We start from the raw sequence: 24,759 nt of genomic DNA on the forward strand, positions 1-24,759 counted from the left end.
ATTCACTGGCTTGCTTTTAAATGAAGTCTGAAGAAACAAAAAAATAATACTGTTATTAGAGTGTACATTAGCACTCAGTTTAAAAGAAAAAAAATCTTACAATAAACTATGATAAAGTGTTTATAACAATTATCTATTGTTCTCCAGGAAACAGCACATTTGCTTGCACTGCAAAGACTCCACAAATATTAGAATTTTGGAATACACAAAAAGAACCTAACATAAGTCCAGAGGAGGTAGGCTATTTAGGCATTAAAAAAAAAAAAAGCGAATGGGAGATCAGAGTTCTTTCTTTTTTATACTCAGTACAACTAATTTTCCTAGTTTCAAGAATATAAAATTTATAGAAGTCTATCATCTGCAGTGGTCCTCACAACTTCTTATGTTCTTGCACTACTTCTGCCTGGCATACAGTTAATTTTCTTCATAATAGCTAGCAGGGGACTATGTTCTGGATTTGTGCTGAGAACAGTGTTGATAGTTCATGGATGTTTTCATTGCTGCTGAGCAGTGCTTACACAGAGCCAAGTCCTCATACCACCCCACCAGTGAGCAGGCTGGGAGTGCACAATACATTGTGAGGGGGGACAGCTGGGACAGCTGACCCCAGCTGACCCCAGGGATAATTCATGCCATATGACATCATGCTCAGCATATAAAGTTGGGGGAAGAAGGAGAAGGGGGGGGGGGGAATGTTTGGAGTGATGGTGTTTGACTTTTGAAGTAACTGTTCTCTTCCCCATCCCTTTGTGTGGGATTGCATGCAAGCAGATGAGTGGGGCTGAGCTGCCTATGTGGGCTAAACCACAACAGTTCTCCACGTAATACATGTCTTCATTAATCAGATGTCTTGTAAATTAGATCTGCTTTTACCAACCCTTGTGGTCTATACAAAATAGTTTTGAGATTTTATATCGTATTTTTTTCCATTACCTTTAGATGGAGATTTACTCCTCTGAGGTGAAAACACTGTCAAGTTCACTGCAGAGACAGTAACATCCATTTATGTACATTCATTCTTTCCCTTTAATTGTTTCTCCTTCAATCTTTACTCCAGCCAGCAATTATCAGGAAAACTAAATTTGAGGGAGAGAGACTAGCTTTTTCACCCCATGCTTACTAAAACAAAGCTCAACTACTTTATTTCAGGATTTCTTTACATTTTTACAAGTGATGCATATTTTACTGTTTATTATTTTCACAATCTAATTTGATTTGAATGTTGACAAATCTCACCTCACCCTTGCTATTTCTAAAGCCACAAATTTCTCTTCATTTGTTGGTTGACAGCCTACTTCTAGTATCTTGTCAGAACTCACCCCCTCTGCAGTGAAGTCTGGAGTTCTTCCTTACACATTGTTCTTCTCATGTTGTTATACATTAACACCTTACACTAATCTTATGCATTGTTCTTCTTATTGTTCTTATTTCTTTAATAAAGATATTTCCAAGCTTTCCCCATATTCAGCTGTTGAACTGATTTCACGAACTACAGCTTACCCTTTTAAAGTTGAAATGCTTAGATTTAAATCAATTTGTACTTATAGTTGCATTTAAACTGATTGGATCTGTGATTACTAAATTAAATATTATATTCTCTAAGTAAAATTGGCTTTCTGAATGTTGTTAAATGATCCACACCTTTATGTTTTTCTAATGAAATCAAATCTGTGTCTCATCCATGTGCACTTTTTTTTTTTTTTGTGGTTTTTTTTTTTTTTAATAGTACTAACTAGTACTCTTGAACCAGGAGAAGTTACTTCTTTTGACTCTGGAATATACTGCTATCAAAGAAATATTAACACTACTAATAACAGTAGTAGTAGTAATAATAAAGATAGCAGCAATATGCTAATAATTTTGGGGATTGTGTTGGAAGTGGCTGAACCATGCAGCGCAATAGAAGAGAGGCTTCCATGACTCCATTTTCCTAGGTCTAGGCAGTAACAAGTCCGAGCACCTCTTCCTAATAGGCATACACACACTATGTATGTATACATAATTACGGACATGGCCAACCACACAGATCAACATAGACACAAACTCTCAAGCAAACACAGATGGCATGAAAAGTCTAATCCTATCATCCTCTCTGGCATGGGTCCCTATGGCCTGAGGTGTGACTTGCTGCTGGGACTTACATCCCCATACACACACACACAGAACAAGGAACCCCCTCACCCAGTAGAATACAGTCTGGTGGGAAGACAGGAGATACTGTGCTGATCAGGCAAGGGGAATAGCCAGACAGCATACTGACCAGCAGCCCATTTACACAGGACAAGCCCTACTTACCTCCTCACCCCACTATTTTCCCACACTTGGTCATTCCTATATCATCTTGATCCTTTCCTTTCCCTGCCTTTGGCTCTTGCCTATAAAATAACCTCTGTACAATGACCAAATGCTCTTCCTATTATGCATCCTATCACATGTCCTCTAACCCTAGGCTGTAACCCCTCCAATCTGCGACACACAGAGCTTTGTGTTTGGCTGCTGGGTGTGTTGTTCTTCCCACCCTGCCAAACCTCATGGGACTGAGGCTCCCTGCGACAGCCCTGGCAGGGGCTGTAAAGGGTCTGCCTTCCTCTGATCTGGTTATTGGGGCTCCCCTGTATGCCTACATGCCCTTGAGTTCCTCTGTGTATGTGGAAATGAGCCTTTAATAACCTAACCTAACACACTGTAAACAGAGATTAAAATATCACTGTTGAAATGTTGCCAGTGCTGCACATTCAGGTCTGCGATGCCATAATCAGTTGAGGTTCGAGGCGGGGAGTAAACAGGAGCAGCCCGACATTAGTGCAGCTGTAGGAGTGTACAGGTAACAAGGAACCAAGTAAGAGACACTGGCACAGTTAAAAGCCCCACCATAACCACAGAATCATTAACGTTGGAAGAGGCCTATGGAGGTCATCTAGTCTACCCCCCTTCCAAGGCAGGGGCACCTAGTACAGGTTACACAGGAACACATCCAGGAGAATTCTGAATGTCTCCAGAAAGAAAGACTCCACAACCTCCCTGGGTAGCAACCACTATAAAAAGTAAACAGAATGGATTTCCAAAAGGGAACTCAGGCTGCAAGTTTTTATATTTCACATAAGAGACAAAGATCAGCTTCATGAGATTCCTCGCCCCATTTCTGCTTTCCCCTACCACTAAAGAAAACCATCACATCTATGTTCAGGCTACTGTGGCAGTTCTTCTCCTGTTTCAGACCTCAGCACCATGAAAAACAACAGCATTTAGGGTTCAAGTCTACTGCAAAACCTTGCTGAGGCGCCACGTCGCTACCCGGCCAACAGAGCAACGTGCCGTGGAAACACCTGTGTTTTGTGTTTTCCTGGGAGCAATTCCAGTAGGACTTTTCTTGACCAGACACAGCCCTGCCCTGCTTGTGAAACATGAAGAGTTCTGAGGCCACAGTGATTTGGCAACACACAGTTATCTACCTGAACTGGCCTGCCTGGTGTTGATGCAGCAGCATAGCCATGCTTGCCCTGCATATGGGATGGGTTCAGGAGACTAAACAGTGACAGGAATCCCAGCCTTCTCCATGAGCCTGTCAGTTACCGAGCACATGCGCAGCACTCTGTAAGTAACAAAAATAGACTTGCTGCCTACTGGTGGATCTTAAAAATACCAGGACGCCCTTGCTAAGGGAGAAGTGTGTCCCGGTGACCTTGAACGCTGTGCCTTTGCTTTCTCTCCCCGCCTAGGCACAGAGCAAAAGCCACTGGCAAAGAAACTCCCGTCCACCCCAGGAACAGCTGCAATTTTACGGGCACAGGCTGCGCAGAGCTTGCCCGCCCTGAGGCCGGGAGAGGAGGGGGAGAGCTGCGCTCCCATACATCAGCACGAGGGATTGCAGTGGATTTTCCTTCAAAACATACACACGCACAAACACGGAGCCCTCCCGAAGGAAGGCTCTCTCTTGGCTCCAGCCCTGCAGTGCTGCGGGAGCCAGCCTGGCCCCACTCCCCGCCACTTAGCGCGGTACGGCCGGGCCGAGTAGGGCGACGCACCCTCGGCACCAGACACCGCGGTGGCGGCTGGAGCGGACCCCCTGAGGGGAGTCCCGAGAGGAAAAAGCTGGCGCGGGGCGGAGCGGCCCATCCTGCCGCCGTGCCAGGGGAGGGACCCCCGACCCGCAGCCGCGCCGCCGGGGACACCGTGCCGCCCCTCGCAGATCCTCGGGCAGCGGGGTGCGTTTAGAGCGGTGGGAATGCCGGCCCCTCTGGTGAAGGTGGAGCGCCACGGCCTCGCAGCGCTGGAGCGGCCGGGCGGGGGGGCCGTCTCCCCCTCCGCGGCTGGAGCAGAGTGCGGCGGCCCGGGGAGGGGGCGGGGAGGATGACTTCATGCCGCCAGAGCGCTGTGAATTTAGGAGCAGCAGCTGCCGCCGGCGGGATGTGGGGGTGAGGTGACAGCGCGAGCTGTTGCCGGCTGAGGGAGGGTAGCGCCGGGCACCGCGCTCCGCCGAGCCCGGGGACTCCGGGCCGCCGCTGGCAGCGCTGCGGCACGGACGGAGGAAGGGGAGAGGAGGAAGATGCGCTGAGCCGGTCCCTGAAAGGTGAGCGGGAGCTGCCGGGGCCGAGCGCGGGGCCGGGTGGCGAGCGCTGCGGCGCTGCCCTGTTCTAGAGCCGCGGTGCTGCCGCTGCGAGCCTTCCGCCTCGGGTTGCCCGGCTGTCAGCTGCCCGCCTGCCAGCTGCGAATGTGGGGAAGGCCCCGCCGGGCCGGGCGAGCGGCTCGGGAAACAGCGACCGTGCTGCGTGCGCGCAGGAAGGGTCTGGAGCTGTGCTGAGGTACGTAGCTTCCTCCTCCTCTCTCCTTTTGTGGCTCCCTCCAGAAGCAGAAAGGCTGCCCTCTCAGAAGCGCCAGTGTTGCGTTTTATCTTTTACGCCAGGATGCGCGGTGGCTCCGTGCCAGCGCTCTGCTCGGCAGCCCGAGCTGCTTTTCCTGCCCTTGTCAGGAGGGATTCACTGGCGTGGAGGAGGCATTTTGTTTGTGGTGTGGCACAGGACGGGCGCGGAAGCGGGAAGGAGCGCGGAGCGCGGCGACAGGTGGAGGGCCGTGCTCCCGCTCTTGTCCGGCTCCCTCTAGTCCGGTGCGCGCTCCTCAGGTGGCGGGAAGACATCTTAGGGCAGAAGGGTCTCCGGGGAGCGCAGCCAGAGAAGGTGGACGCCTCATTTGCGTTCCTGGATTTGGAAATCGCTTCGCTAAAGGGAGGGATGAAGTTGCAGAACCAGTTCTTACACCAAAATGGGTTCTGTTGACTTTTTCGGGGACTTCTCTCTGTGGTTTTTCCCTTTTTCCATTTTTATCATCTAGCACAAGGTTTGGGACAAACAAAATAGCAGCAAAATTCAAATGCCTTTGTGAAATGGAAGAACTAGTGAGCTGGTCTTCCATCATATCACCTGTAGAAGTGGAAAAATGTGTACGTGCAGCATTTTAGCTTTGCCATTGACATTGCGCATGATTTGTGATATGTACACAGGTATTGACATTAGATGAATCTTTTGGATTAGTGTAGAAGGGGAAAAAAAATCTGCCTGGCCAATGTTTTTGTCTGTTATGTTGATGATTTTTGGTTTTGTTTTCCCTTTGTTCTGCTCTAAAAAAGGTTAGTCTAAAGCAGGCATTTCAATGCAGGAGGCCGGGGTTAGCATGTAGAGGCAGATCATTACAGTGGGTACTATCTGCATATAGTAATGGTTAATGGTTCTACGGGGTTTGGAACCAAAAACAATGATTCTGCCTCTTGGAAGAAAAGGATAGGGCGTTAATCTGTTCTTAATGAAAAAAAAAATAAAAGGAAGTAGGGTATTGGAAGCTGAAGGCCATCTTATTCAATATCTGTTTACTTATATGTTCATCTTAAAAGATCTTGTTATCCCGTGTGTTCACAGAGCAGCTCATACAGTTGTGGGATCCCCATTTGGTTGAAGCCTCTGGTCATGGTGCTAGAGTGGTAGGGGTAACACTTAGGGAGGCAACAGGTGGTTGCTTGATCTGTTGTCATTTCTGGGACATGTTTAAATACACGTATTTGTCTCAGTACTGTTGCAGGGTACAGAGAAGGCAAATGATGGCAACAGAGATAGGAAATGTGTATAAAAGACAATTGAGGCTTCATAAGGGTGAAACAGAGCATAACTGGTGAATTGTGGTGTCAGAAAAAAATTTCAACAGACAAATCTCTGCTCTGAAGAACAGTCATTAACTATGACCCCAAATAAACTTTTCCCTTTTGAGCACTCTGTAGTACATCCAATGTATGCATTTCAAGCTAGAAAAAAAACCCAAACCCTTATTCCATCATGTTTGTTTCATCTACCAAACATTTACTTTGTTTTTGTAAAAGATTTGGGAGTTTGAGTTGCGGTATGTCTACTGCTGCTTCTTTTCTAGAAAAAAAAGAGCATGGCTGGCTTGCTCAGCTGTTGCAGTATTGTAGTCATTTGCCCATTTCTCCTCTAATTGCCTTTGGCTGAAGGAAAACAAACAAACAAGACAAAAGAAATCCAAAGCCAAAACAAACAAACAAAAAAACCCAAACATGTAGCTGAGTTCAGATGCTTCTTGGATTAGTCCACCCGTTCTATAGAAAGTCCCTTTCCTTCCTGAAGAGCACATCAAGTAATGGTCTCCTGTTCTGTTGTTGCAAACGGCATAGTATGAGAACTTGCTGATGTTGACAGCAGTTAGCACAATAAGTTTGGCTGTTTGTGCTTCCTTGCAAACCTGAAAAAATGTACTAAAGACTGTTAGTATGTTCTAAAACAATGTGGTGTCAGGGATGAAGAAGTATCTGCCCAAGAGCCATACATTATTATAGATGTGAATGTACATCTGATTGGTTTGACATGGAAAACTTGAACTGCTTTTGGTTTTATCTTCTGTGTACTGCAAATTCAGGTGGTATAGTCATGTAAAATGAAAGTGTGCGTGTGCCTCTGCCCATAGAAAAAATGTATATCTGACTGTAGTGACAGGACAAGGGGTAACGGGTTAAAACTTAAACAGGGGAAGTTTAAATTGGATATAAGGAGAAAATTCTTTCCTGTTAGGGTGGTGAGGCACTGGAATGGGTTGCCCTGGGGGTTGTGAGTGCTCCATCCCTGGCGGTGTTCAAGGCCAGGTTGGATGAGGCCTTGTGTGGGATGGTTTAGTGTGAGGTGTCCCTGTCCATGGCAGGGGGGTTGGAACTAGATGATCTTGAGGTCCTTTCCAACCCTAACTATTCTATGATTCTAATTTAGTTCAGTGGTGTAACTGATGTAAATTCACTTCCTGCAGACTTCTCTTCCAGAACTCCTCTTCCTCCTTCTGGTACTCTTGATTTCAATACCTCTTCCAAGAAAAGAGAAGCATCTTTGTTGTGGTTGATCTGGGGCAACAGCCCCGGTGACTGGAAGAACAGCCTAGTTGGCCAGCTGGTGATGCCAGACAGGCTGGATAACAGCTGAGATTTAGCTGCCTTTTCCTCAGGGGGTCTGCTATTTTGGAACTCTTTATCTGGGTTAGTTCTTTAAATTTGTAAGAGCTTAATTATCTTTGAGATTTCTAGGCTGCAGTCAGCTTTTGAACTAGCAGGTTCATTTGACCAACTTTATGAGTGGGGGCCGGATGAGCATGATTGCAAAAAGGCTTGTTTCCTTAGAGCAGACTGGAAACCCCGGTAACCTTGAAAGCACTTGCAGTTGCAGAGGTTTTACTTCACTTGTGGCCCTTTCCAAGGGCTGAAGTTAAATAGTTCGGTTAATATGTTTTCTATATGAGAATGTTTAGAGCTGGTGCTTCTATGTGCTTTTTGAACTAACTGAAATAACCACATTCCAGAGCAACCATGTAGTTTTTCAGTTATATTGTTACTAGGCTTTGAATTGGATTATTTTCCCTAAACTAATAATTCCTTAAAGGAAGGCTTGAGCAGTGCGGGAGTGGATGGATAATACACAGTGAATTTAAAACTATGTACTTTAGCATGTGCAAACAATCAAAAGTATTTTAACAGTAGTGATGCAAATTTTTCTTCTGAAGAACAAATATATTGACACTTTCCAAATGCATGCTGTTTATATGCAGTAGATAACGTTTCTAGGTGAGAAAAATATTCCATATGAGAAATAAATGTCAGGCATACTTTTTCTCCTACTACGCAAATGGTTTTCATGTTGGACTCTGTCAGTAAAAGATCTTTATGTGACTGGCCAGTCAATTGCAAAGGTAGCAATTCTTAAGGAGAACTGAGAGTTTTATCCATTTATAATAGATCAGTGGTCGGAACAAGACAGACATTGAGTATATTTTCATCTTGAATTCGACCCAATCAAGTAAGTCAACACTTCACAACCTAGGTAATGAGCACTTGAGTTTAATATCTGAAATATGGAGAGAGAAGTGCAGAGTTTTTGTATGCCTATTGCAAAGGCAAACTGATTCAAGCCTTCCTCTTGAAGAGGTGTGCATGTGACAGTGACACAAGCATGAATCCATTTATATATATTAGTTTCATGATGCATTGAGAGACTAGAAGAAAGTCTTCATATTGTATACTCTCACAAAATGAGTCTATTAAAACAACATTATAAAAGAAAGGATCAGATTGTATAAGAACTCTATGCTTCCAGTGTATATCACTGGATATATGTCTTTAAATATAAACATATCAGAGGAGAAAGTAACATAAAATGGACTCTCATAGGGGAGTTGGTGCAGATGTCCCAGCCAAATCCAGATCATATAAATTAATTTTTCTTCCTTTAATTCTTACCATAGAACGAATAAGCTATAGTAGTGTTATTTGTCCTCCCTAACATACTGAAAATAAGCTGTTTCTGAGCTGGTTGCATTACTGTGGTGGTAAGATGATTCCAGGGTATCTCTCCCCTTCTTCCATGGGTGAACCAAGTATAAAAATTCGACTCGGCAGAGGAGCTGCAGTGGAAGAATTTCTGTGCCAGCCAGCGTGTATTTCTCTCCAGTAGCATTTGTGGGGCTTTTTTCTAACCTTTATTAAAAAGAATTTTAAAATTGGTGACTTTACTGTTCTTTGGCTTTACAGGACTCATGGGCAATTTAACCTGCCCTGTGTTCAGAAGTATTTTAAAACAACTGGCTGGTCTTTGCACAATTGGGCATCCCTTTCTGCACTAATGTCCCAATAATTCCTCAGATGTAATAGGCAAATAGGTATAACTCCAACATACAATATTAGTTTATCTCACTTTAGCTGTTTTTTCGGTCACATCTTTGCTCTTGCAACTATTCTGAAAGACCCAAATGTATATCAAAGTTATCTTGGTAGCTGTTTGCTAGCCTGTAAAATGTGCTGCAGCTTTAATGAGATCATATATATCTTAATATATCTATATAATTATATATATTATATAATATATATATTTGCTAACTATTCACTCATTTGCCTTCTACCACCTACAGAATTTCCACTTACACATATGGTGAGCACATAACTGTGGTGAAACAATCTCACCACCTGTTGTTTTAAAATAGCACAGATACTTATTAATGGTCCTTCCATGATACTGTTTATAGTACATGTTAAACCTCACTTAAAATACTGTGGATCATATTGGTAAAGGATATTATTACTTTAGCAGTAGCAGCCTTAAAGTGGTTCCTGTTCAGCATCTTTACTCATTGATTTTTCATAGGTAGAAGTAAACTTCACAGGAGAGTCAAAGCTATGATGCTTAACGAGAAAGCTGTTAGTGAATCCCTCACAAGGTGTTCAGTGAAAATGACTGTTGCTTTACGTATAGCTGATCAACCTGAAGAACTGCAAAAAGCGTGAATGCACAGATTCTCTACACACGGAAGGCTTGAACTCAGTTAATGTGAACTCCTTCAGGCCATGACTCAAAAGCGGAATTGTTACACTGCAAAGCAACGGGAAGGAAATAATAGCCTTCAATACAAGTGTCTCCTAATTTTTATATATTTTTTTTAATTTTTTTTTTAATGGAAAGTATCAATTCTAAACTGATTAAACCAAATTTAGGTAACCAAATGTTCCATTAGTTCCCAGTTTTCTTCATACAATCTAATGAGTGACTTGGATTCTCAACTTTGCTTTTAAAGAATTTCTAGAGTTCTGTCTAATGAGTCTGTTCTGGAACTTTCCAAAGTTGCCTTTGATAGATTAATTCCTTTATTAATAATTTATTGGAGATTTGGAGAAGGCTGAGGATCGTAATAGCTTCTTTGCCTCAGTCTTCACTGGCAAATGCTCAGATCACACCACCCAAGTCTTGGAAGGCAGACACAGGGACTGAGAATGAAGACCTTAGGCCCACTGTAAGAGAGAATCTGATTCGAGACCATCTTAAGAACCTGAAGATACACAAGTGTATGGGATCTGATGAAATCCATCCATGGGTCCTGAAGGAGCTGGCGAATGAAGTTCCTCAGCCACTGGCCATCTTATTTGAAAAATCATGGCAGTCAGGTGAAGTTCCCAACAACTGGAAAAAGGGAAATATAACCCCTGTTTTCAAGAAGGAGAAAATGGATGACCCAGGGAACTACACACACTCAGTCTCACCTCTGTGCCTGGCAAAATGTTGGAGCAGATTCTCCTGAAAGGCATTCTAAGGCACATGATAAACAACAAGGTGCTTGGTGACAGCCAGCATGGCTTCACTAAGGGCAAATCCTGTCTGACCAATTTGGTGGGCTTCTGCGATGGCACTACGGAACTGATGGACAGGGGTAGAGCAGTTGATGTCATCTACCTGGACTTGTGCAAAGCTTTTGACACTGTCCCACATGACATCCTTGTCTCTAAATTGGAGAGACATCAATTTGATAGGTGGACCACTCAGTGGATAAAGAACTGGCTGGATGGCTGCACACAAAGAGTTGTGCTCAATGGCTTAATGTCTGGCTGGAGAACAGTAATGAGTGGAGTCCCTCAGGGATTGGTGCTGGGACCTGTCTTGTTCAACATCTTTGTCGGTGACATGAACAGTGGGATTGAGTGCGCCTTAGCAAGTTTGCCGATGACACCAAGCTGTGTGGTTCGGTTGATACACTGGAGGAAAGGGATGCCATCCAGAGGGACCTTGACATGCTTGTGAGGTGGGCAGATGCCAACCTTATCAAGTCTAACCATGCCAAGTGCAAGGTCCTACACCTGGGTGGGAGCAATCCCAGGCACAGCTACAGATTAGGCAGAGAAGAGAATCAGAGCAGCCCTGAGGAGAAGGCCTTGGGGGTGTTGGTCGATGAGAAAATGAATATGAGACGGATTCAGTGTCTGTTTGCATCCCAGAAAGCCAACGTGACCAGCAGGTCGAAGGAGGTGATCCTGCCCCTCTATACTCTGCTCTTATGAGATCTTACTTGGAGTATTGCATACAGTTCTGGTGTCCTCACCATAAAAAGGACATGGAACTGTTGGAACAAGTCCAGAGGAGGGCCACAAAGATGGTCAGGGGACTGGAGCACCTCCTGTATGAAGACAGGCTGAGGAAGTTGGGGCTGTTCAGCCTGGAGAAGAGAAGGCTGCGTGGAGACCTCATAGCAGCCTTCCAGTATCTGAAGGGGGCCTATAAGGATGCTGGGGATGGACTCTTTATTAGGGACTGTTATTGATAGGACAAGGGGTAACGGGTTAAAACTTAAACAAGGGAAGTTTAGATTGGAGATAAGGAAGAAATTCTTTCCTGTTAGGGTGGTGAGGCACTGGAATGGGTTGCCTAGGGAAGTTGTTAATGCTCCATCCCTGGGGGTGTTCAAAGCCAGATTGGACAGAGTCTTTGGTGACATGGTTTAGTGTGAAGTGTCCCTGCCCATGGCAGGGGGGTTAGAACTAGATGATCTTAAGGTCCTTTCCAACCCTAACTATTCTGTGGTTCTGTAATTCTATTTTGTCTAACCTGATTAAAGTAGGAATTAAGAGTGTGTTTGTACTTTGAAATCATCTATCGACAAGTGTACCAAGAAAATTTCTTGATGTTAAGTGGCAGTTCGCTGTCATTGTCACTTCTGTGAGATGCCAGTTTAAAAGGAGAGTCAGGATAAACACCGCTGATTCTAAACTTCCCAAGGTGCTTGCTTAAGGCATAGAAATTTCTTGATATCTGCATTTTCCTAGTAAGTTCTGAGAAAACACTACTATACACTGTCAAAAAAAAAAAAAAAGACACATTTTCATGTTTTTATAATGTAAGACTTACCAAAAGCTCTTCAGAAATGTTAGGGTGGGTGTCTCTCTTTTGTGGTGCTTTTTTTGTTGTTGGTTTATTTTATTATTAAATGAAATACATATGAAGACTTTATTTTGTTCCCTGTGGTGCATGACAGATGGCATTGCTTCGGTTTAGTACAGCTAGTAAATTAAAAAATAGTCATTCACAGTAGAATGGTGACTGTCAAATATCCATTCAAAGTGTATAGAATGGACAAACCCCTCTTCTTGTTCAGAAAAGCTGTGTGGCATATTGTAGACATAGCCTGTAAGAATATAAATCAGTTATTAAAATCAGACCACTGGCAAAATTCCAGGAATTGATGCTTAGAAAAGTAATGTATAAATTATATGGAGTAATCAACTTTTGATGCAGTCTCCTAGTGTTTGGTGCTCAGCATTGATTTAGAGTTTTGTGAGCATAAAGTAATGTTTGCACTATTACATTTCATCATGGGGGCAGTGTGTTCTCACTGAGTGTGTTTGGTTGATCTGATTAGTAGTCCTAGCTTCCACAGTATCCTTTGGCACTTGTATGATTCAGTACATGTGGAGTGTAAGGAAGTAAGTCTTTTGTTCTGCCTTAAAATTTGTTGCCTAATGATTTAATTTGCAGCCCCTTTCATTGTCACGATGTTAGAAATGTTAAATAATCATTTTCAGTTTCTCCAAAGTCATGTTTTCACGTATCTATTACATTCTGTTGTTTTTCCTCAGGGATGGAGTTGTCTTGGTGTGTTTATTCTTTCTGCATGTATGGACTCTGTTCCATACTCCATTCATTGTCACTTTTTTATGTACTTTCTGCAGATGTATTTCTGATGTGCGATGGTCAGAACTTAGGAACTCTGTTTACTAGCATGATAATTCCTATCTGTTCCATTCCTCCTTTTTTTTTTTTTTTTTTCCTGTACTATGCTTTTTTTGGTTTTGTTTTCCCAGTTACTAAATACATGTTTCATTTGGACAAATCTCTTGTGTCCATGTCAAGTTCATTTGCATTGTAAGATCAGTACAATAATACATTTATATGACTGGAAAAAAACTGGTGCCATTAATATGAGAAGTTGATAGCTGGATATAAAAAAAAAAAAAGTCTTTTAAATGTAAGAAAGAGCAAACTGTAGTGTATAGCCTTATGGAGCTAGAGAGATTCAGTCATAAGCCTTTGTTTTGTGTTACTCTTTTTTTAAATTAGTGGGATGATGGCAGCTTTACAGATTTCGGCTAATGTTTGTGAGCTCCAACGTGGCAAGCAAAAATATAAGAGAACAGGATTTGTTAATGCATATAAGAATTGGAGCATATGGAAAAAAATGTAGACTCTGAAAGGCAGGCATAACATAAAACTCTTTAAAAACAACAACAAACAATCAACTAAAAATAGACTGCTGCATTTTAAGTAACTGTTATTTATAAAGTCTCATGGAGTCAGTGTGATAAGAGATGTGAATGGAGTATGCATTAATATAGAAGATGTATGACTTGAAAGAGACACAGCTTATCAAAATTGATTATAGCATGTCTTAAAAGCCTAAGGAAACCACAGTTTTTTGTCAGTAAAGCCCGGTTTATCATATGTTTGTATATATAAAGGCTACTAATATTTACATTCAGGTCTTAGACAAACACAAAAAACCTTTTGAAAGCAGAGTATTTATCCCGAACAGGGAGTCCTCTAAGTTATCCTGAATAGTGAGAGGCCTTGTTGAAAGCTTTTTTTGTTTGTTTTTTTTGGGGGGGTTGGAGTTATGATGTGTGTTTTGCCTGCAGAGGGGTCAGGTGTTGATCTGTTGAGTGGCATCTATAAGATAGTGAGGAATTGTATAATGCCAGTGTCATTCACTTTGAGTGACAATGTGCAAAACTAATGCCACCACCACTATATGTCCTTAGAGTATAATTTTGTATATCTACTGTGGTACTCATAGGGCCTGACTGGGGCCATGGCAATATTCTTTCGAATTTTCAAAAGTAAACCCATTGATAAATGATGAAAACCAGATGCAAAGTCTTCACCCATCCCCAACATGTGCACAGAGCATCTCCAGAAGTAGTAAAGTTGGAATGGGTATTTATAGAGGATGAACATAGCCATGCACCCAGCAGAATACAGATACTGTATAAGAAATTTAAGCATGTAACATCACTTCCTCCCTGAATACTTTAGTATTCATTATATGTTAATGTAACAGTAGGCTTTTAATATATCAAAAGCTAATAATGGGGACTGATTTCATTAGCATGTGAAGAAGGAATTGCATGAAGATAATTTTGCATGGTATGATGCATTAGCTAATTGTCGCTCTAGGAGAGCATACTTCTCAATTGTATCCTTTGCATATTTATGCAATTGCTGTACAGACCAAAGAGCAAGATGTGTTTCTGTTATCCTCTTAGATACTGGGGAAATGTATTACTTATGAAGAACCTTTTATCATGGAAGACCTCAAAACACTTTACAGCACTCCCATTTTCAATACTAACATTTGCAAGGGATGAAAGCTGTTACTTAAGCCTTGTTTTCCCACAGTTTTATGGCTGCTAAGACTGCAGATCAAGGTGTTATTTATGCTAATCTCCAGAAAAAGGTACTGATTTCTGGTGACTGCTGCAGCAAGCTGAACCATGCCATTTCCTTCCAAGCGGAAAATTCTTTCCTATCACTTTTGTGCCTCATAGAAGCAATTTTTGAAGGCCATTCATCCGTTACAGACTGCAGCTCTTCTTCTTAAGCAGTGTTTCTAGGGTACAACACACTATGCAAATGTGTGGGGTTTTTGTTGGGTTTTGTTGGGTTTTGTTTTTTGGTTTTTTTTTTGTTTGGTTGGTTGGTTTGGGTTTGTTTTTTTTTTTTTTTAGTACGCTTACTAGATCCTCCAAGTCCAGTCTTTGATAGCATTTTTGTTCTGTCTTCCTCTAGCCTTGGACTGGCTAAGCCAGCACAAGTGTTTCTTTTGCAAGTTCTGCAAATACATTTTCTTTAGCTGAATTTTGTCAGTAAGTAAAATTTGAGTTTATAGTTCGGTCTCTCTTGGTAATACACTATTTTATAAATATGTGTTCTTAACTACTCTCTTGTTTATTTCTTTAGAGACTAACAGATTGCATACCTTAAACAAATACTTATCATTTCATTAGCAAACTGCAGGGCAGAATTCTGAAAAGAGGAAAACTTTAGCACTGTTCTGGGATCCGTATCCAAATGACTGCCTATCTTCCTGTAGTTGTATGTTGCATTAATTTCATAATGCAGTGGGAAGAAAAAGCACCAAAAACATGCTAAGTTTTTTCTGCTTTCCAGGGTGTGTGGTCTGAGCTAATAACTGAACACCCTGGGGTTTGAGCCTTAGGCACTACCTGTGCACCTTGCTTTGGTGTCTCGGTATGCTTTTGGCAAGTAAGGTCTTTGATCTAGCTCTTTGTGAGAGGAGCAGTTGCCTGTGTCTTTGCACTTTGTAGTGATCCATTATATACTCTTCTCAGGGCTGCTTTTCAGTGTCTTCTTTCACAATTCTATTCTTGTCTGAGTTTTGGTGACAAGTATGGGGTTTTTTTTGAGGGATTTTTGTTTATATGGAACAGGTATCAGTAGGATCAGAGTTGCACTCCTTCCTTTAAGTCAAATGCTGCCTGTGAGTGCTGCTGAGCACTACAACAGTTTCATGTATGACTGTTAAACTGTTGCCAAGGATTTTGGTACATTTTTGGCTTGTATCAGTTTGTCCTGAGCAAGTCCAAAACTAGGTCTGGGAATTGGTATGGGTTAGGTGCTGCTTTCCTGTAGGTAATACGAGTATTGTTTAAAAAGTAAACTCTCCTATTAGAAGCCTTTTAGTTTACCTGTCCTTCTCTTGATGTGGTTGCTGTTGAGGCAGGCCAGATTTTCAGCTAATTTGTCTGGCTTTTTTTTCTGTTTAAACTAATGAAAGTGGTCGAAGCTTTCCTGTGAGATCTTTCAACTGCTGTTGCTTCTGTGACACTCTTCTTGAATACTTACTTACCATATCTTTAGTTTTCTCTGTTGAAAAAATCTCAGTTTTCCACCCCCTTTCTGAAGTATTCCTGCTCTGCTTAGAGAGCAGTAATTCTAGTGAAGTGTTCTAATTTATCTCTGTTTTCTGAGCACATTTAAAGGCCTTGCCAAGGAAGGCAAATATACAGAAATAATTGGGAGCATCATGGCTTTCGTAGTAACAGTTTAGAGGCTTTCAACTGTGTTTGTTTTGTGTTAAGACGTGATGTGAAAATCCAAGGGAAGTCATAGTTTAGCATCTTAATTTTGTTGAGTCTCCCTATGTAATGTTAATTTATAAAAGTAATTAAGATTCTCATTAACAGTGGCCAAAATACTAGGCTTTTGTTTTCACCAAGAGTTGTCTTAAGAGATTCTTGTATATGTAAGGACATAGATGTGGTTAGGTTGGAAAGGATAACGTAAATTGGAGTCAACTATCAGAAGAAGAATGGGAGGTGGATCTAGTGAAGGTCTTTCTGAATAAATCTCTGGAACTAATGAGTGTGAGACCAATATGGGGGAAGTAGTTCCTTTTACAAAGATTAGTAAAGCAAAATTTGAGTGACCATACAGAAATGTAGGTATATCTGAACTTTTCTTCTCCTTTTTCTTTTCTGCATGTGTATGTATTTGTGTGGTAGTCAGGTACTTCTATCTTACAGTTTGGGCATAAATACTTATTACAGTTTGGGCATAAAGTTTGTAAGAACTTCTTTGTTCTTTGTTCTTACAAACTAAGAAACAAAAGATTCTGTCTTGGGTTTTTTGCTTTCTTTTGCTTTTCTTTTAGGTTCCTACTTCCCTCTTCAGCTAGCCAGTTCATTTAAAGCCCAAATCTTAAACTTGGCATGGAGGCTGTTTATATTCAACTCAGCTGATGTATCGTTACATAAAAAAGTGTTCAGGGAGGCGTGAAAAGATTCACCAGGGTTAAATAGCAAAGAATATAGGTTTATGTCATACAGGAGTAGCCTTTGAAAGCTAAAAGCAACCTAAAGAAAGAGGCATTAATTGTGGGAAGTTAACATGTAAAATGGGAATCAGAAGAGAAGATTCTAAAAATCCTTTCAGCTACTGAAAGCATTGATTCAGAGGTCTTCAGTTTACAAGTGATCGAGTATCTAAAAAGAGATTGAAAGGAAGCTTGTTAAGGATAAAGAAAAAATGTTGAGGTGGCTGTTATGTACCTTCCCATAACCAGCTGCTTGTGGAAAGGGTCTCATCTCCTAACCTTGGGTGTGGTTTAAAACCTATTTGACCAGAGTTGTTGATTATTTAAGGTGTCATGGATGACATCTGATGGTGAGACATAAATGAAGTGAGTATCCTTGTGCTTCTATAAATAAGATTGCATGCAAGGCCATGCTGAATACTGATGTGCCTGGTCACTGAAAGGGCTAAGTGTTCACAAGTTTAATTCAAGTCATCTTCCTTCAAGTGCTTTTCTGCTTTGGTTAGGTTTTGAACAATACATAGGTCACATTCTCAGTCTCTCTCCATCCTTATTTACTGATTGCTTAGTGAGCTTCATGTAGATTGTAATGAAAACACATTCTGGCATTTGTACTTGTTTGCTTGGTTTCACCTGGGGAATCTGCACACAATTGTGTCTGACAATAACCAGTTACTCCTGGAGAATCCTTTGTCATCCTCTGAAAATCCTTTCCTCTTTGAACACAGGAGGTATAAACAAAGACTGGAATAAACTCTAAAATGCCAAGCTGAGTGCCTCATCATCGGCACTTGAAACATCCACACCACACCTGCTTGGACTGGGCAAAAGTACACATCCTATGGAAACTGGGATGGTGATGCAGAGAATGGGAATGCCTAGGTCTCTTTCTGGCAATCCTGACAAATCTGTATAGTAAGTACTTGTGAACCATGCAACTTTAACATAACCAGGATCTGTTTTTTGGTCTCACTGGTGGGCACGTTTTGCTGTTTGGTTTTTTGGGATTTTTGGGGGGTTATTTTTAGTTTCTTCTCATCTCAAAATAACAGATGCTACTCTTCTACCTGCACTGAGCAATACTCCAGCCCTTTTATTTGCTGGAGCAGCTCCAGCAAGGTGTCTCAGAAAATAGGGCTTAGCTCTCGCCTTCTGATGAAAATACTTGTTTTGGCAAGTAATTTCTTTTTCCACAGCTGCTTGGAAGAGGATGTATGTGTTGCTTTCTCATCAGTCTTTAGCAGAAAAAAAAGTACGTACTTACACACGCAAGGCTTGTCTCAACATTCTGCTAGGTGCTCTGAGGGAGCTAAAATTGCTTTACTTCACATAACCCATTTCAGAAAGAAAGTAGCTTATCAGTTTGTCATTTGTAGTCTTTGCTATGTGAAGTATCTTTCTGACAAGATACTTCATCTAATAACTGAAATAATTTTGACTCCTTCCTCAGGCTTCTTAGGAGAAGACATAGGCAAGAAAGTATTTTTTTCCCTTTAAAGAAGACTTTTCTATGACTCTTTGAAGTCTTTTTTTTTTTTTTTTTTTGTGTGTGTGTGGAACTTTTATGGCACCCTTCTCATCTAATGACATCTGTGATCAATTTGCTAGTCTGTTTCTGTTACTATGCTTATATAAGCTACCAAAGAGTGGCATTTGTTTATCCCACTTTGTGGAGTACAGCTTCCTCAAAAAAACCTCAACAGTGCCACTTTAAATTAAACTGTTCACTATTCCTTTGTCTATGCTCTCATACTCTTAAGTATTTTGGAAAAGCAAGGAAATTACAGGAGTTAAAAGAAAGCTAATATATATTTTATAAAAAAGGATAAATATATTGACTTAGTTACTGACCTAATGAATCCCAGACAAAACAAGAGATTTGATACACCTTTCATTTGTAGCTTTGAAGGGCAGCACTGTAATTAATGCAGCTCACAGATGGTTAATGAAAAACATCCCATCAAGAAGACCCTGGCTTTAAATATTTTAAAGATTACAAGTTTGGCTAAAAGGCATAGGCTTAATAGTGTATTTTACTCACTGAAAACTGAAGTTAAGGCTATTTCACATCTGCCAACCAAAACACTTCTTGTATGTTACCTGCCATGTTTGCTAGTTAGTTTCAGATGCCAGGCAACACAGTGGTAGATAATTACAGCAGAACATATGAAGTGTTAAGCTCATACCTATGTATTACCCAGTAAAACTTTTCCGTACCTGTCATAGGTGTGATGAATGCCTTCCCAACATGTGTTAGATCAGTACTGGCCCAGGCTGTAAGTAGCTTCTTCTGAGTTCACTGTGAAAAGACTTCTGGAAGGTGAAACAGAAGTCTTACCTGCTCATAAAATACTGATGAGTATTTATCTGATGAAGAATATCTGGTTTTCTCTTTCTTGCTCAGTCTCTGCAATGGTCTGCAATATCTGTTTTGTGTTCCCTTACCTTTCTCTGTCTTCCCTGACCATCTGCTACAGCAAGAAAGAAGAGCAAGGGAGCAGTTTTTCCTTCAGTACAAAGAGAATTCGGAAGTACTCTGAAGAGCTGTAAATATCTGGGGAGCCATGTGATTTTGTACAGCTTCTGTATTTTACCAGTGGAAATTTTTTTCTATTGATAATTTACTTTGACAAACAAACATGCAATCTTTCTCTTAAAATGAAACTGTGAAACCAAAGAAATGCAAATTAAGTTTGCTTGTTCAAGAGTGTTGATAATCAGAATGCTGCTTAAATATAGCAAATGTCAACAGTACCCTAAAATAGCTATTCATAATGCTAAGCATGTTTGTTAGGTGAATTCAAAGTCAGCACACTGAGTATTAAGGGTCCTCCCAGGCCATCTTAAAGACATGTATGACTAGTGGTTTTTTTGGTTGTTTATATGTAGTCCATCTGTCTTCATGATCATTGCAAATTTATGTATTAAATCCACCAAAATGATCACTTTCTTGCTGAAAAACTATGAAACTGTAGAAACACTGAAACTCAGTGACTCATCACTTTGTTTGCTTCACTTAAGTGTTTTACACCTCATTAATTCCTTGTGATTACATTGTGTCTTGGTTCTTTCTACTGGACAATATGGACTTTGTTTTATTATTTGTCTTTTTGCATTTTGAACTTTGGTGCATACTGTTCCCCATTATAGCTCCTTCTTCCATCTATAACAGGGTAGGATTCTTTCAGACATCAGCATGTTGCTTAAAAATCAAGAGGGAAGCTTAATGTCACATTATCTTCCCTACTTCCTTTGTAGTAGATATAATGAAGACTTGACTGCTGCAAAAACAGAAGACTGCCAGCTGTGCCATATGCGTGTTATTTAGTAGCATGAAGAGAAAACTCTTGTATAAGTTGCAGACAGAGATGCTGGCTGGTCTTTCGAATTAATTATTGAAAATGACATGAGAAACACAAGATGAAAACATGGAAAAAAATTCCACCAATTATAATAAGCTCTCTTGAGAAGTCTCTGAGAAGGAGCTTTTAAAATATAAAACAACAACAAAAAAGCCACCTAATTTATAAAATTCCTTGGTTTTTAGTGATGTGGCTGGATCTCTCTGTGAGCATTATCTTTGTAGAATCCTTTGTCTTCAGCCTCTAGCAGTTCCAGCTTACCCTGTTCTTGTACCCTCCCCCTTTCTTGTTTTCTCTGAAAAGGCAAATACGAAGGTCAGCATTGTGCTTGAGACCGTATGTCTAAGTGATTGCTTCATGCTATATGAATCTATTGCTTTTTTTCTTAGTTTCCTTTACAAATGCATAGTTTAAGAACAAATTAACTTTAAAAGATCATAACTGCAATATAGTAATGAGGAAACCTCACTGCAAATGTGTATTATAATGTCATTTTCAAGATACTGCTAACAGATGGAATTTTTTACTACTCTTTTATTTTACTACTTCAAAAATTAAAATAAGATCATCTGTTAAAATTAATGCCTGCTTGACCTGTGTATTCCTGAGGCTTTCTCTTCTATGCCAGCTTATAATGGAGATCATCATTCTGCCTCCTGTGATGTGCTACCCAGCTTGTAGATAAGATGTATATGTAAGATTTTATTAGAATATGTGTATGTGTTAGAAGCAAAATACATAGCAGTGTTTCTCTTTCAGTGATCATCAAGTTCAAGGCCAATGAATGTGTATTCTTGCAGATTTAGGAGTTAAATATGCAAATCTTCTTCTTCTCTTGAGAAATTAAATATTTTGACTGTATGGTTAGAATCTGATGAGAATTCAACCAGTGAACATTTCCCAGTTACGTTAATTAAAGCTGGTATCTTGAGGACTCTTTGCTGTAATTTTACATCAGATTATACTTCTTTCTGCAACCTTAATTAATCAAATCTTAATGGTTACTCAATCTGTAGCACTGGTTTGGGCTTAAAAATTATCAAAGGATATGTTACTAATTGAATATTGGTATCTGGGGAGGGAGAAGTAGGTACTGGTCCCGTTTCCCAAAGGCAAAATAGATTCTGAAATCTGTGCAGGGAGAAGGGAAAAAGGTAAAGGGCAGCTTGTCCTTCAGGACAAGAAATGGCAGCAGAAGGCAGACAGCAAAGTAATTAACAGGTCTTTCTTCAGAAGAGGAGGTGGCCTTTACTGTGCCTAATTACACAGACTGTAATTTAAAACATACTTTCTTGATCCCACAGTTGAATCTTTCAGCACCTGCTTCATGCAGGCAGTCTGCCTATATTTTAGACCTGTAAGCAGGTGTCTATGTAGTCTACCTGAGACCACAAGTTGAGAGGACAGATTGCCTTGTAACGAGCCAGAACTCTCATCCTTTGAGGATTTATGTTGTAGATTAATCTTCCGTAGATTAGTGGCTTTGGTCTGTAATAATGTTCAGAATTGTACCAGGATACAAAGGAATATCAAGTTTATTCTAAACACGGGCTGTTATCCTTCATCAAGAGCTAAAATCTGATTTTATAAACTCTATGCAGATGTATGATTAAAAGGAAAATATGTGGTTACTTATATATCAGGGACAAGCCAAGTCTAGAGTGGGCCAAACTAATGTCAGGGAATCATCTTGTCAACACTCAGTTGTCTGTGTAAGTTCAGGGCTGAATTTCACAAATGAAATGGTGGTGGTGACAACTTTTTAAACTTGCTAATCATGATTTAAACAATATTTCTGTTAACCCGTGGGCTTCACTTTGACAGTGCATTTAATGAGACTGGGCTGTTAAGCCAAGAAAATGCCTGGGAACTACATGTACCTTTTAGGAGACTGGATTCAAGACTATAATCTTTTCTATTTTACTAAAAACTATAAGCATCTAGAGCTGCTGGCCACTCTTTCTACGTGCATGCCATCTGTCCCTCACCTAAGACTGTTCATGATCTGGTAACGAGGACTCTCTCATCCTAAAATGAATGAGGCAGCAGTGTGCCATTGCAGCCACTCGGCCTGCTAGGTACAAAAGGGGTATTGACATGCTAACTCAAGTTTAGTGAAGGTTGTCAAAGCCATTCTGAGGCGGAAGCATATGATGTACGAGCAGGAACTGAGGGAACTGGTTTTTTTCATTGTGAAGAAGACACTACAAGATTTAACTGTACTACTCAAGGAAGGGTTTTGGAAGTCAAGTAGGCTTTTCTTAGAGGTGTACAACAAAAGGGTAGGTGGCAGTGGTCACAAGCTGCAATGACAGAAACTCCAATTATATGGAAGGAAAACTTTTGCTGTAACGTGGTTTAGCATTGCTACAGGTTGTCCAGAGCACCTGGGGAACTTCTGTCCTTGAAGATACATGAAATTCCTTGACCATCCAGACTGAAGTTTGAAGTTAGCATAGCTTTGAACAAGTGGTAGTTGGACTTGATGGCCTAGATGTAAACCCTGGGAAGTAAATTAATAACTGAATGATTTCACACTGTACTGGTGTAGGAAAAGAAACAACAGAAATCAAAGAGTATAGAAATTCATTACTTTTGCTGGGTTTTAGTGTTTGGTTTGTTTTATTGTGAATGTTGCTAACACAGTTCTAGGAGACCCTGCAGCTTCCTCTCCTCAAGTGTATTCACTTCCAACAATGGCTGAAGTCTTTCTGCACAGGCTTGTTAAGGAAAGAGAGCGAGAAGTACTTGTTCTGGATAGAGGAAAATCTTTTTTCTTTTTTTCTTTTTTTTTTTTTTCCTCTGAGAATCAGAAGATAATGTATATTTGCCAGTGTTGTTGATAGTGTTGTAACATGAAGTAATAATTTTACATAGAGCAGTTTGGGGTTTTTTATGGGTTGTTGCTTTGGGTTTGTTGTTTGTTTTGTTTTATTTGTATTTTTTTTTCATCCCGAACTATTGTAGTATATACTTTTCTTATTTATAATTCTTGTATTCTTATAAAAAGACTAGCATAGGATTATAGATACTAAATTCTGTGCTGATCTGTTTGGTGTTAACCATGATCAACACAGAATTTTTGAAACGTCTTCACAGCAAATAGAAATAGTCTTACAACATGGCATGTTTTTGTCTCTGGGTGTTTTAAGGAAAAACATATTCAGCCTTATAATAGTATGTTGAAAGTAATTTACTTAATGAAGTGTGTGAGCTGACTTAAAGCTGCTTATTCTTCTAGATGTATCGCATCAGCCTTTCATTTTGAAGAATGAACCTTCTCCTTATCTAGTATCAGGCATGGTTTTGTCTCTGGAGCTCCTATGCCCTGTTATTGTTGGTTTTAGAATGCCTAAGATTAATAAGAAGAATGAAGAAAAATAAACCTAATATGAAACTTAACAGAGCAACAATGATCTGGAATAGTTGATTGTTACTGTTGTAACATCTGAAAGATGTAAGACTATGCAGCTTAGTAAAAACGTCATGTGGTAACATTAGACCTCTGGAGTTTTGATTACATGCTTAATCATCAGAGCGAAACAGTTTCCCTTTGTTGGCAGTGTAATCACCATCTGTGTTTAATCAAATTAGAGGTGGTGGTTTTGTTTAGCTTATCTGGGAAGGTTTTTTGTGTGGTGGTCTTTTTGTTGGTGGTTTGTTTTGGGTTTGTTGTTTTTTTTTTTTTTCTTCAAGTTTCATTTAACTGGAAAGTTGACTGAAAATGTTTCAAGTAAGCTTCACTGAGTGATAAGCATTTTTTTGGTGGTGTATGTGAATGGAAGAGGTGTGGTGGTTTCTCCTGGTAGTGACGATTTTGTTTATTTGTGTGTTTTTAAACGTCCTTTCTTTCTGTTTCTACTCTGAAGTTGAATATGGTGTCTGCCTTTTTCTGTGCTGCTGTTTTTGTCATGAGGATAGCGCAGCTCTTCATTTTAATCCTGCTTTCAAATAATATCATCTTTTCATTGCCCGACTCTTAGAATCTGAACACGTCCTCTGCAGTCAAATTGTGTGTGTTTTAGGAAAACAAAATTGTTGGGGTTTTTCTTGTTTGGTTGGTTGTGTGTGTATGTTGTGGTGCAGTGTTGCATGATTTGTGCTTTTGCTTTTGTTTTTTGATAGAGGTTTTTTTGGTGGGGCTTTTTTTGTGGGGAAAATGTGATTAAGTTTGTCTTTACTTTATTGAATTCATTAGCATTGGTCGTCCCTG

General features: G+C 40.5%; 1 protein-coding gene across 3 annotated transcripts in view; it reads left to right on the forward strand.

Moving 5' to 3' along the window:
• Positions 1-4,493: 4,493 nt before the first annotated feature.
• The window catches only part of PKIA (cAMP-dependent protein kinase inhibitor alpha), a 48,347-nt gene continuing 28,081 nt past the window's right edge, over positions 4,494-24,759 (forward strand). The window contains exon 1 of one of the 3 annotated variants that reach the window (XM_065669401.1): positions 4,494-4,570. The gene's annotated coding sequence lies outside the window, so the exon portion shown is untranslated. Of the gene's footprint in view, positions 4,571-4,601; positions 4,803-24,759 lie in introns of those variants that run through there. The other 2 variants (XM_065669402.1, XM_065669403.1) reach the window with 2 other exon arrangements.

Source organism: Lathamus discolor, chromosome 2 (genome assembly GCF_037157495.1).
Source record: "Lathamus discolor isolate bLatDis1 chromosome 2, bLatDis1.hap1, whole genome shotgun sequence".
Taxonomy (NCBI): domain Eukaryota; kingdom Metazoa; phylum Chordata; class Aves; order Psittaciformes; family Psittacidae; genus Lathamus; species Lathamus discolor.